Source organism: Prionailurus viverrinus, chromosome B3 (genome assembly GCF_022837055.1).
Source record: "Prionailurus viverrinus isolate Anna chromosome B3, UM_Priviv_1.0, whole genome shotgun sequence".
NCBI classification, from domain to species: domain Eukaryota; kingdom Metazoa; phylum Chordata; class Mammalia; order Carnivora; family Felidae; genus Prionailurus; species Prionailurus viverrinus.
This window is the reverse complement of record NC_062566.1, coordinates 68,351,128-68,365,830: the sequence shown is the minus strand read 5'-3', so window position 1 is coordinate 68,365,830 and position 14,703 is coordinate 68,351,128. Positions and strand designations below refer to the sequence as shown.

The following is a 14,703-nucleotide window of genomic DNA, read 5'->3' as shown; positions in this document are numbered from 1 at the left end:
GGTAACAAGGCTGATCCCCTGAACTGATCTGTAAGGGAGCTGGCTACCAGGGTATGAGTTAAATCCTCAGTCAAGGCAGAAGGAGTAAAAACTCTTGTTCCTTTCTCTTTCCTTCTATTTTCCCAGGAATGTCTGTCATAGTTAGCCATTGTTCATCCCCTTTGCTCCCTACCTCCAATCCCCCCTCAATCCTAAACTGTCCTCAGCTTCACTCGTAGCAACTATCCCTACCAAGGAAGACAGAGGCCACCAGTGCCCATGATATGCTGAGAAGAGTCATGTTGGCACCTCTATCTCTAGGAAAGGAATCTTCTGCTCAGAGCCTGGGATTCATTCTTATTCAGTTTTTTGTAAAGCTCCACCTAGAATTGGTGGAGAGGGACACTGCAGCTGTTTCAAAACAGGTTTGAGGGGGCGCCTGGGTGGCGCAGTCGGTTAAGCGTCCGACTTCAGCCAGGTCACGATCTCGCGGTCCCTGAGTTCGAGCCCCGTGTCAGGCTCTGGGCTGGTGGCTCAGAGCCTGGAGCCTGTTTCCGATTCTGTGTGTCCCTCTCTCTCTGCCCCTCCCCCGTTCGTGCTCTGTCTCTCTCTGTCCCAAAAATAAATAAACGTTGAAAAAAAAATTTTTTTTAAAAATCAAAACAGGTTTGATAGGGAAAGGTTGTCAGATCATATCCTGCTCACACTTGCACGGACTAAGTTGAGCTGTTCGTTGTGTTTAAGATAGCTGCTTTCCTCCTGAAAAAGCTGTTCAGTTATTCTCCAGAAATTTGGGGGCCATGTACATTTATTCTCAGATTTAGTTTGACATTAAAAATATATAATACCTGGCTCAGTCGGTTGAGCATCCGACTTCAGCTCAGGTCACGATCTCACTGTTCAGAGTTCGAGCCCCGCATCAGGTTCAGTGCTGACAGCTCAGAGCCTGGAGCCTGTTTCAGATTCTGTGTCTTCCTCTCTCTCTCTGCCAATCTCCTGCTTGTGGTATCTCTCACTCTCTCTCTCTCAAAAATAAACATTAAAAATTTTTTTAAAAAAATATAATACCTGTGTTTTCTTTCCCAAATAAAAAAATATATTTTATTTTTTAAAGTTTATTTATTTATTTTGAGAGAGAGAGCATGCACGCATGTATAAAAGAGAGGGGGGAGGGCAGAGAGAGAGAGAAAGAGAGAGAGAATCCCAAACTGCCCCAGTGCAGAGCCCGACTTGGAGCTTGAACTCACAAACCTTGAGATCATGACCTGAGCCAAAATCAAGAGTCAGATGCTTAACCAACTGAGCCAACCAGGCACCCCAGAGAAAAAATATTTTAAATTAAAATACCAATGAGGATCTCCATCCTTGTATGGGGGTAGATAGATATTTTTACAACATGGAATTTCATGATAATACTGGTAGCCATGCATTCTTTTCTGTTTCCCTTCCTGCTCAGTTCATGTTTTCAAACACTTTTCTTTGAAGTCCACTCTCTTATCTGATTATCTATATTTCTGATTAGGCTTCTGGTTGTGATGTAAGTAACTACATTTCATTAGACAAAAGAAAATTTCCATTTTATTCAATGTTATCTGCCCTGGGGCCAACTATAACAACAGATCATGTCTATGATAAGATGTTATTTCCCTGATTCCAGGTCACTAACCAGTCTGTGAGATTTGGCAAAAATAACCTTTTTTGCTCTATTCTCACCTCCAGCCCCTCACACTACCCAACTAAAAAAAGAAATCTTGGAACCTCCATGCCGTGTTGGTCATCTCCCACAATTTTATTTAAAGAAACTAGACTCACTTGCAATGACCACTTTTGGTTAACAATAAAAATAGTAAATAAATAGCCCAATAAAAACAGTAGATAAAATTTACTGAACACTTAACATGTTCTAGGAACTTCATCCATGTGATCTTACTTAATCCTTGCCTTGTGGCAAGGCACAAGGAAACTTGTGAGAAATTATTACTCCTCCCACCCCAGAAACTTGCTTGATATGACAGAGCTAGTGAATGATGGACTTGGGACCCAATAGCTTTTTGAGACTGAACTTGATTACATACTACTTGTCACCTACCCCCCCTTCTGCTTCTCTTTCTTTCATGTTTTATTCCAAGTTAAAATAGAAAAATTACTTAACTCTTGAGTTGAAAGAACTGTTACTGTTGTCGAGAGATGTAGAAACTAAACAGCTTTTATCCACCTTATTTTTTAACTCAGTTTTATGGGATCTAAGTTATGTAATGTAAAGTCACGTTTCAAATGTAATACTTAGAGAGTTTAACAAATGTATACTCCTGTGTAACCACTACACCAATTAACGCATAGATTATTTTTTATCACCCTATCGGTTTCCTTATGATCCACTGTGCTCAGTGCCTTCCTTGGGGACCAAGATGGAAAAAAATCATACCACTTGTATGATTTTTGTATTAAATTTGCCGTTTTCTGGAATTTCTTATACGTGAAGTAACCAAGGAGGTACTCTTTTGTGCCTAGCTTCTTTCAGAGTAATGTTTTTTTTTTATATTTATTCATTGTTGATAGAGAGAAAAAGAGAGAGTGAGTGGGGGAGAGGCAGAAAGAGGGGGACAGAGGATCTGAAGCAAGCTCTGTGCTGACAGCAGAGAGCCCAATGTGGGGCTTGAACTCACGAACTGTGAGATCATGACCTCACCTGAAGTCGGACACTCAACCAAATGAGCCACCCAGGTGCCCCCTTTAGAATAATGTTTTAAACATTCATACACATTAATGAATGAATTGGTCATTTATTTTTGTTGCTGAGTAGTATTCAATTTTGTGAATATATCAGTTTCTTTATTCTTGTCCATGTTCTTTCTTCTGCCATCTCCAATCTGCTGTTGAGACCATCTCACGAAACATTCAGTTTTTATATTCTTAAGTTCTAAGATTTTCATTTGTTTCCTTTTTCATGGTTTGCATTTCTTTGCCGAGATTTTATTTCTGTTCACTTACTAAGAACATTTTGATTCGATTTTTGGGATATATATTCTTTTAGTTCTTTGTACATAATTGCTTAGCACTTTATAATATTTGTCTGCTAAATTCAATAACTTGAGCCATCTAGAGTTATTTTCTTCTTTAAAATTTTATTATTTATTTATTTATTCATTTATTTATTTATTTATTTTTGAGAGAAAAAGAGAACACAAGTGAGCAAGGGTCAAAGAGAGAGAGGAGCAGGGCGCACCTGAAATAGGGCACAAGCTCACCAGAAGTGGGGCTCGAGCTCACCCCATGTGGGACTCGAACTCATGAACTGTGAGATCATAACCTGAACAGAAGCCACATGCTTAATGACTGAGCCACCCAGGTGCCCTCCCAAAGTTAGTTTCTATTTGCTTTCTTCTTGACTGTGAGTCATATCATATGCATGACCAAGCTAGGACACCATGATGATGTATGGCGAACTTTGCTGCTTTTTTTTCTCATTCAGTGGGACACCTATTTTGTCATGACTCTTTGATTCACCATCTCTCAGTAACATCATCAAGAAGATGGGACCTTCACCACTCTTCTGCCTGTACCAGTTTAAAGAATATAAAGTCATTTTTTTTTTACTTTAGTTACTTATTTTTGAGAGAGACAGAGAGTACAAGTGGGGGGCGGGGGCAGAGAAAGAGGGAGAATCTCAAGCAGCCTCCGCCCTGTCAATGCAGAGCCCAAAGGTGGGGCTCATGAGATCCTGAGATCTCATGACCTGAGCTAAAATCAAAAGAGTTGACTAACTCAGCCTGAGCCACCCTGGTGCCCTAGGAATATAAAGTCTTTGAGGAATTGCAAATTTTTGAGTCTTGCGTTTCTTGGATGATCAAGGATTGAGGTCTCATGGCTTCTCATGCCTGATCAGAACATAGAACATGATATATCAATCTCATAAAAGGAAGGGTGATTTTTCTCCCCTCCTTTACTCAAAACATAAACATCACCACATAGTTACAGAACATTTCCCACATTTCCTCTTGCATCTGGTTTTCAAAACGATCCCTCCCAGGACAGAAGGATGACCCAGTTCCTGCCCTCAGGCTGCAGTCACTGTTATAAGCCTCTCCCAGACTGAATCCTGTACTCCCAGGCCCACTGCCACAACAGAGTGCCCAAAACCATTTTCAGGAGGGTCTCCATCCTTTGGCTCCCCAGGAAATCCAGTGGACCAAGTCAGCTTCTAAATGGGCTTCCTCAGCCAACGGTTAAGTTCCGAGTGAGGCCTGTTTGCAATTGTTTCCAGAACACTGTAACTTTGGAGGACCACCAACCAGAGAGACATCACAGCTCTTTCACTCTTCATACAGAACTACAGACCTCTAGCTAGAATACTTTTAAAGCAATGCTTCCCTGTGGCCAAGCTGAGAAATTTTGATTAAAATGGATTTCGGCTTTTCTTTAATAAGTTTACATCTAAGATATGTCTTTTTCTTGCTGTAAGGAAGAGCCTATCAATCTACTGGGTTAGAGAGAGAATTACTCCAGGATGAAGAGAAAAAGGAAAATCAAGGGAAAAATATGTATGCAATTATATATAAACATATGTATGCATATATGAAAACAGAAGAATATTTCAAATAGTGTAACATTTCACTGTACCATTTGCTTGTTCAGATCCCTTTTAGTGCTCATTAATGCCTTCGGGATAATGTAAAGGCCTCTTAAAATGGCTTATAATTATTTTCACAAAGTGGATTCTGCTTATTGCTTTAGTTTTATATTTACTGTTGCCTATTTTGAGTTGTATGCTCCAGACATTCTGAGTTCCTTTAATGTAATTCTCTAATTTTGTCTTTATACTTTTGCACATTCTATTTCTCTTTTTCTGTAATAGTCTGCCTGACTCCCTCTTTGACGAATGCTTTTATAAGTCCTAATTTAGATGTCACCTCTCCCAGGTAGCCTTCCCTTTAGACGCCTCTGTTAGGTAGTTTAATTTTATTTGCCTCCTGTGATAGCTTTGATTACCCTATTTTGTAACACACTGCACAATATTACATGATTCCTGAAGGCATACACAATGTCTATTTCTTTTCTGATTGCATCTCCTATGTTGAAGTCTAAGGCACATGTTGGGTGTCAAATGAATGAACCATTATAAGAATCTCAAGTCAATAGAGGACACATTTGGCAAACCCACAAAGATTATGATTGCTCATTTGTAAAACTGAGATTATGGCTGCTTTGCAGTGTTAGTTTGAGAAATATAAATAAAACAATATATAATGTTATTCATGACATAATCTTGGCCTTTAGTCCTGACATTCACTATGATCTTTATTGCCTTGTATGTGTTGTTCCTACTTTTAAGATCACTTCCATCACTTCTGTCCTGCAACCTGATTAACTCCTGCTAAACTTCCTGTCTTAGCTTGGGCATCACATCACAGACTCTACACTGTCTTTGACTCACTACTAAGGCTGGGTGGGGATGGGATGCTATATGCCTTCAGATCACCCTTTGCTTTCTTAAGCTTAGTCCTTGATTCACTTTAGAGTACAAATCGAGTGACAGAAGATACTATACTCTGCATTTTCTCACAGCTCTTTTTAAGTTCTATGTGTGTAGAACTTAGCAGGTACTCAATGAATAATTGTTGATTGATCAAATGAATAAAATCTGAGAGCAGCGTTAGCTGGAAATTTTTGTCCTTGCATTACTCATGAATACTTGAGTATGAATGAATTACTCCTGATATAAGATGCTAAAAAGCTGATCGTTTGCTCACGATGACCTAGCACACTCATGACGAGGTCAATGGTAGAAAGCAACTCTTTATTAATGTCACTTCTCAAGTGTATCAAATAAGAAAAGGCTATAGACTGATGAGTGTGGGAATTAATAAAATGTGAACGTTGTAGTATAAAGAGCTTGAACAAGAATAATAGGGATGAGATTGTATAAAGCATTCTCTTTTCTAGTATGACTTTTTATATCGTCTTAGGAATGTAGAAAATACATCAATCTACTGCCTTATTATAGCCTCTCTCATACATAGACATGAACTAGGGTAAATATAAATGGCACTCAGAGTGAAAACTGTCCATTGTAATGGAACTTTATAACTAAATTTGAATAATTTATAAATCATGTTAAATATATCTGAAGATAAGAAAAGGTATTTGATTTATTGACTTAGGATGTTAGAAATAGTTTTGTTAAGAAGAGGAATGTATAATAACTAGACTTTTATCCATATTTCCATACATTTTGAAATTTAGATGGACTGCATTGTATCACTTATATGTGAAATCTTTTTTTAAAAAGTTGAACTCATAGAAAGGAGTGGAAAAGTGGTTGTGAGGGGCTGAGCAGTAAGAGAAGTAAGGAGAGGTTGGGGAAAAGCTATTAAAAATAAATGATAAAAAATTGAATTCATAATAATAGACAGCATATAATAATTATTAGAATACACATATAGATAAATAGTATGTGTTATGTAAAATAATACATAATATTATGTCATGTTATGTATTTTTCACCAGCCATGCCCTGCCGTTGTGGAATATACATATGTGGAATATACATATATACATGCAGGTATATATACACACAATATATGTACAATATATAGTGATATAATATGATGGGCATCTGAGACTTGCTTTGGCCAATTTGGCATTGCAAATTGTGATGGAAGTAGAGGTTTAAATGATGCTTTCATGTCTCAACTCTTGCTCCCCTGTGATTGATGTATGCCTGACCTAGGCTGCCAGAGGATAAGGCACATGGAGAAGAGTTGAATAGTGATAGTTATCCTAGACAAGGCCATTCTAGACCAGCCAACAGCGAGCTGTCTTCAGACATTAACAGTGAGCTCAGCCAAACCCAGAAGAAATGCTCATCTGAGTCCAATCTAAATTCTCACTTCACAAATTTACGAGTGAAATAATTTATTGTTTTAAGCCCCTAGGTTTTATTTTATTGTTTAAAAAATATTTTTTATTTTTGAGACTGGGATCATGAGCAGGAGAGGGGCAGAGAGGGGGCAGGGGATCCGAAGCAGGGCTAAAACTCCCAAACTGTGTGATCATGACCTGAGCAGAAGTTGAATGCTCAACCGACTGAGTCACCCAGGCGCCCCTCAGCCCCTGAGTTTTAGAGTTATGCACCATTATTGTAACAATAGCTTACAGATATAGCAAAGGAGATGTGGGTGCTTAGTTGAACAGCCTATGGTGTGGCTTCTAGAAGATAAGACTATATTGCATTACAGTAGAGTAGGTAGGCTCTCCAGTGAACTCTGTGTTGACTCCATGATTAGATGTCTCATGGGTCCAGAGATCTGGGATCTCTGAACCTATCCCAAATGGAATGACTATTGCAACTGTCTCTTGTGTAATATAAATAAATAGCTTCTTAACTCAGGGACCACGTTGGATGGCCACAGATTTTATTCTTAGAAAGGTATTTCAGGGACGCCTTTAGCTTTATGGTGATGAAGAATCAGGAGACAGCTCCTTTGCAAATATTACACACATACACACACAGACACCTAGTCTCTACATATATATTATTTACACAAGTAGTATCTTGTTCCCTCAAGAAAGCCATGGATGTCTCATCCTAATTCTCTTTTTCATTCTGATAGCTGGCATCTTTTTTTTCTCTTTCAGCATGAAATTCTACATTTGAGAGACTGAGAATTCATGACATGAAGAAGAAAACTTTTTCAGGGCAACTGGGTAGCTCGGTCAGTGAAGTGTCTGACTTCGGCTCAGGTCATGATCTCACAGGTTGTGAGTTTGAGCCCCACATCAAGCTCTCTGTTGACAGCTGAGAGCCTGGAGTCTGCTTCAAATTCTGTGTCTCCCTCTCTCTTTGCCCCTCTCCTGCTCATGCTCTGTCTGTCTCTCTCTCTCTCCCAAAAATATATGAACACTAAACATTTTTTTTAAAAGAAGAAAATTTTTCATAGAAATTCAGGTTAACTAATTTCCTTCTATTCATCACATAAGTGAAAAGCGTAAAACCAGTGGTCAGTAAATGTTTGAGGTGAATGGAATCATACACTTACTGGGCTGTAGGGAAATGATTTCATCTAGTTCTAACCCATGTTTCACAGGAACCTGAGTGACTAATGAAATTGCCAAGCTCATACAAATTGACAGTGGAACTTAGAATATAAAACATCAGGATATTTTTTATTAGTCATCATGCTCATTTCATTACCACTTATTTGTTAGGAAAGGGGAATCCCACGTAGGTAACTTGGGCCATTTAGATCACTTAAGTTTGAAGCTGAAAACTGCTTGTATCTTTGATTAACTGACAACCTACTGGAGACTTATAATTAATAAACGTTTGGGATATTTCTTACATCTTCTAACTTCTTATGGTCCTAGGGTGATGTTGGCCTGGTTCATCACCCTTCGAACTGCATCCTAAAGGCTCCAGTGTGATACATCCATCTCAACAGAGAATCAGGATGGCTACCCAAAACAAGATGCTTGCAGCTGGTAAGTTCGTGACATGCCTGTATTTATTATGATGATCCACAGGGCAGCACCTTTTACTGATGGACAGTGTGTCAAATAGTTCCATGTCCGCCTGGGGAAAAGAATACACAGTAAGTGATTCACTGAAGCAATGCCTAGAAGTATCTTGTGAGCGATGAAACAAATAAATGCATGTAACTTAAAACATATACATCCTGAAATGCATTTAATGTGAAGGCACAGTGATTCAGAAGCAATAACTAGGGATTATTTTGTTCATTTAACACAAAAATGAAGCACATGATTGCTGGTACATATAGGCACATAAACATTCACTGGGAGAACTTGCAGTAGAATGCTGGTTTCCCCATCTCCAGGGTATCTTTTCCCCTAAGCTACAGGGGAAATGGTATCCTCATTCCAAGGTCTAGCGGGATCAAAGCATCACCAGAGATTGATGCTTTAGTTAAACCAGCAACCTCTCTCTGAAAGTGAAAGAGGAAAATGATTAAACTCTTTGACACCCTAAAACCCAAGGAATATCCTTAACTCATTTGAGGGACTTACTATGTATCTGATCTTCCTTAAAGCTCATCCCACTCACCTACTTTAAAGCATACCTTCTCTTACTGCTCTGTTTAAGTGGAAGCAAGTATGTGCCTCCAAGTATGAGCCCCCAAAGAGGCATGGACCCAGCTGCAGTTTTGTGTATAGGCTGCAGGTGCCTGGAGAGCACTGTGCATTCGCTGCACAGAAGTACAAGGCTGAATCTCCAGGCTGTGAGGCTGCGATGTGCAGAGACAGGTGTTTGGCACTTTTGTTGAGGTAGACTGTGAATCTTTCATCTTCCTTTTTATCCACAATGGAACGTATTGATATCACAAACTCAAGACTTTTGGCAGGGTATTTTTTGTACCATATGAAGTAATCAAACATATTATTATTGTAGTCACAGTTCAGAATAGAAATCTCTCGTTCTTGCACACTCAGGGATGGAGTTTGCTTAACTTGCTGCTGGTCAGCATTCTGTTGACTATTCACCCCTGTTTGGGAAGAGAGTAAATTTTAAATTATATTCTTAAAGTCCCCACAGAAAACCAGCATGAGCTAGAAAACAAAACACAATAAAGCAAAACTTCCCAATGATCTCGTCTCCCAGCCTTGTGGTGTTTCTTGAAGGTTTTCTACTGTATTCAGACCTCCCACCCAGAACTCACAGTCTGGCTGAAGCCACAGAATCAACAGTGATACCCCCAGGAGCTTGCCCATTTCTCCTGTGGACTCAGGTTGTCTTCTCTCCTGCCCAAACAACCATAAATCTGACTTCAACTTCCTGCACTTCTTTCATTTCCTTCCACAGAGGCTTCTATTTCACATATGAACAGTACTGTTTTTAGCTCTTTATCTTTATGAGAGGAAGCACTGCCCCCTTTAGCCCACATGTAGAAAAATTCTGAAAATGCATTTCTGTGTTTCCTTAAAATCAATTTGCACTCCCTCCCCCATAAAGAAGTTAAAATAAGATATTGGCGGTGTTTGGGGGAGAACACAAAGGTATGGTGCTATCTTTACCATGGTTACAAATTTGGAATACAAGGAGTTTGATAGCTTAGCCTTTAATGTAATTGCATTCCAAGATGGTTTTCAGAGGTGCCCATATTTGGTCTGAATGAATAAATGCCACAAGGCAATTAAATCTGATATAAATTCTGGACACTTACCTTAAAACCACAAATTAACACAACAAAACTTATTCCCTATATTAAATCACCCTCTGCACTGGATTTCCTCTCTGAGAACTTGGATGTGATCATTTGGTGTGTTCTGTGTTCACAAATGAGAAAGCATTACACAATCCTGTAAAGTTTATAGACAGAATGAAGCCATAAACTTGAAAGGCACCAGGAGATGTCAAAAGGCAACATGTTTGTTTGTCTTCGCTCTTGGTCTATATCTAGTATATGTCTTCCCAGCTTAATCCAATGGAAGAGGCAAGAAGAATCTATTGTGCTTTCAATGCTAAATCAGTAGGGCAACTAGTCATTACTGCCAATGGTAAATCTCAAAATAATTTTTTGGAATTAGTTTGAGCAAAGACACAGAGCACAAAACAATTTCCAATGTATATTTTATATGGGAAGAAACATTTAAAATTTTTATTTGAATTATAATGAAACTAACAAGCTGGGAAGTTACACTAATTATCCAATTCAGGACAATCTGGAAAGTTGTCCTTGTTTCATATTATGTGGTTGAAACTTTCATAATTCAAACTTTCTAGTGAAGAAATGTTTTTGGATTCATTATTGTATTTATATATTTTATCAACATTTATTTCATTTCTCTGAAGTACCTGACACTGTGCTTGGTTAAGGTTTTAAACACGACTATGGAACTATCTTCAACTTTAAATATCTGGTGGTCTAAACTGAAAGACTACATCCTTACAACACGACATGACACATAAGGGTGCTTAATGAGGAAAACATAATGGTTATCAATTAGTTCTACTGAGAAAGCTAGAAATGTGGAGTCAGGGAAGACCTCACAAAGGCAGAGCTCTTTAGCTTGATTTTAGGGAAGATTGACAAATTGACTTTGTAGGGGAAGGTCAGATTTCGAAAGAAAACAGGCAAATTATAGCTCAGAGTGCTGGGGGAAACTTGGTTCATTATAGCTGGAGTTAAGTGTTTGCAGTAGGAAGTTTCTAAACTGATGTCAGAAAGGACAATGACATACAGTTCACGAGGTACCACATCTGACACACTAAGAAGGCTGATTTTCTAGGCCCAGGGGAACTGCTGGACCGCAATGCACACACCTCCCCCTTTTACACACACACACACACACACACACACACACACACACACACACTACTTTGGTAAACAAAAACATATGACACACAATGCACATATTTAAGCACAAGCCACAAGCCCCATGCAGAATCACTGGAGTTGGATCATAGTCTGTCTCTTACACAGGAAATTGGTTTGATTGGGAGAAAGGGTGGAACATGTTTATCATTTTCTAAATTTTTTGGAGCAATTTTTTTTTTTACCAAACTGTGGATGACTGTGGCTTGTTGACAGCTGACAGTCTTACATCTGTTGCAAATTACTTTGTAACTCATGTGAGTACACAGTAGGAAGGCAAGGCCTCAGGAGAAACCAAACCAATTAATACCTTGATCTTGGATTTCTAGGCTCCAGAGCTATGAGAAAGTAAATCTTTCTTGTTTAAGCCACCTAGTCTGTGGTAGTTTGTTATGATGGCCCTAACGAACACACACACTAGGTTTCTGATTATTATTTCTTCCAGTCGGTATCTGGACACTCATTTCTTGAAAACAAAGAATATTCTAATGCTATTCATTTATATCTTCCTAGAAAATCAGGGTACAGTCAGTGCAGCAGAGTTATCATAAGTGCTATGGGATAGGGGCTTAAATTACAGGAACTTGATCTTACACGGTTGTGAAGAGAGCTGGGGAAATGAAGGTCTAAGGGTAGTTGGGTAGTCAGAGAGAAAGAATCCCTAACCAGTCAATCAATCTGAGGACCAAGCCCGTCTATCTATGAAAGTGTGATTTGAAGGGGAAACTGATGGGGAAATCTAGAGAAGCTAGAGCCACGTGTGGCTACCACCTCCATGGGTCCATTGCCAGATATACGGTGGTGGTTGGTCAACAGAGTCAGCAACAGGAAAAAGTGTTGGACAATTTAGTCATATTTATTTTGAAACCCTTTGGTGTTAACTCCAAATGTGAATCATTTTTGAGGCTGCTTCTATACCTTATGTAACCCTTGCTCCTGCTTCATTACATTTTTAGTGACTTTGTTTATTGTATGCTACACAATGTGGGTCATAATGAGCAGAAACTCTGGATTATTTTGCCTCCCTTGGAAAAATGTTAACTCTGTTAAATTACTAGCAGATCACTGAGATTTCGTTGAGGCTTACTTTAATCTTTGTAAGGCAGAGATTTTCTTTTCCAGTTTTTTTTTCTAGGCCATAGCCCTTACTTCTGTCCTTCTTCTGGTGATTCAGTTGAAAGTCCAAGGTATTTACTAAGATGTCTTCACTCTGGAAAGGCCAGAGCTCCAATGTCTTCCCAGCACAGTGCAAGCTCTGGAAATTCGGAGATTTTACACCCTCAGATGCTATTTTCTGCTAGGCTTGCCAATGTCTCTCTCTGCACATGTGCAGCTGAAGTGTAGGCTCAGATAACCCCCTATGCAGATTTCACAGTCCTATCATAGGAGGCTCATGTCTCTCCAATACCCGTTTTCCTCAAAGGCCAGTTATTTAACAGCCCTGATTCTTATCTCTGTTTTTGCCGTTGAGCAAGGCTGCTGCTCTCCGCTGGGGCTTCAAGTCCTTATGCTGAGGTTTAGAAAATACCCCCAGGAGAGAAATGTTGCCTGCATGTGGGAATCACTTGGCAGGCTTGCTTTCTCCCAAGGACTGAAAGCATTCCCTGTCTGCACTCCTCAAAAACAATTCTTTCCTATGTTTCCCAATTTTATAGTAGTTTACAGTTGGAAGATAATTCCACTATCAGGTATACCGCAAGAGCCAGAAAATTCTTTTCTCTTAAGATAACACACTCACATATTTCCTTTTAAAGGCAATTGTCGGTTTTATTCAACAGTCAAAATATATCATGTTTATGTATCATGTTTATCATACCTTGTGCAGCTTATTTAGAAATGCTTTCTGCATTTAAAAAGGAATCAAGGTCTCTAGAAAAGTAATATTTCTTATCACTAATTAGTTTCACCATTCTTTTTATTGGTCCTCAATGCAGTTATCTATCCCTGCCCATGCTCTGTGAGTATGTAGGCATGCTAAGTGGTCCCCATATCCTTCATCTTACTGTATTGTAATATACAGACAATGAATTTCAAGGATCTTATTCATTTTAAGACTCTCATAGCATGAGAGTCACCCATGCACTGTGTTTTATCACTTGTTTTGATCACTAATTATATTTTAGGACTTAAATTTGCCATGATATGCCTTGCTTCACACACACACACACACACACACACACACACACACACACACAAAAGCATGTGCCCTTGTGCTCACTTTTCCTTGATCCAGAACACTTTTCCTCCACCCTCTTCTGTCCTTCAACCTGATGAACTCCTATTAAACTATAAGGTTTCAGGCTGGGACGTCAAATGCTCCAGAAAGCTTTCTCTAACTGACTGTTTTCATAATCTCTTTTTCTCTCCGAATTTAGTTCTTCTCTTTAGTTTGCAGGGACTTTATGATAACAAAAACGAGCTCCCCATTAAACTGTATGTTCAACGAGGGAAGGAGCTCTTCATTTATTCAAAGCCCCCTATCCAGGATCTCACAGGTATTCAATATATATTTGTTGAATGATTGAATGTATGAAAATACGAGTAACAGCAATGGAAAATACTCTCCTCACCTACAGGAGGATTCCGAGGTAGAAAGAGTATGACTCCCTTGCTCAAGATGATACAGCATACTCGTGATTAGAAGTCATGAGTGGATTGCTAATTTACTGATTCCCTGGTTTAGGGGTTAGCGTGTTAGGAATGGTTTATTTTAGGACAGAGATGGTTACTAGATTGAATATTCATCAGCATTTCCAAATTTTTTGAAAGTGGAATCAAATGTTTGATCCACTTCGACTGATCAAGTGTGCACTTCTCAACACCACGTTAGAAGTGAGGGAAAGCATACAAACATCTCTCTCGTGTTGCTGGGTTTGGTGGCTGCGGCCACATGTCTCGATTCAGGCCTTAGGTGCCTAGAAAGCTCTGTGCCTCCACAGCATGGAAGCAGGTGCCTGAGTCTCTGGGCTGAGATGCAGAAAGCTCTGCCCATCCTTCATACTACTAGTGGCCCTTTGGTTTTTTTCTCCTCTTTTTATTCCCCATTTGAGTATATTAGAAAAACGATCACGGAGCTTTTTTCAGGGTTCTGTATGTACCAATGTAAGTTAGAAAGATGCCCAGGAGATATAGGTGAGATTGGTATTTTCTTGCTTGTAGAGATGAAGGAGGGAGGCTCTGCTCCACGTTGAGTTGACTGCTCATTCTGCCCAGAAAGACAGAAGCAGATATGAGAGAGTTGATCAATCTACAGTATTTACCTAGTAACACTAGCCCCATGGAGATCTCAGGATGAGCCACGTACATGCCTGCACTGTAGTGTCAAGTTGTAGCTCATTTAGAAATGCTTTATGCATGAACCAGGAGAGACAAGGCAATGGACACACAATTC

The 14,703-nt window shown here is 39.2% G+C and overlaps 1 long non-coding RNA gene and 1 gene segment (V, D, J or C); one reads left to right on the top strand and one right to left on the bottom strand.

Annotated features, from left to right (window-relative positions):
* Positions 1-14,703, bottom strand: part of LOC125169083 (T-cell receptor alpha chain C region-like) — a 780,232-nt gene that overhangs the window by 411,400 nt on the left and 354,129 nt on the right.
* Positions 1-14,703, top strand: part of LOC125169097 (uncharacterized) — a 38,324-nt gene that overhangs the window by 3,269 nt on the left and 20,352 nt on the right. Inside the window, exon 2 of the long non-coding RNA XR_007153440.1 lies at positions 8,347-8,460. This is a non-coding gene — a long non-coding RNA (uncharacterized LOC125169097). The remainder of the gene's footprint in view (positions 1-8,346; positions 8,461-14,703) is intronic.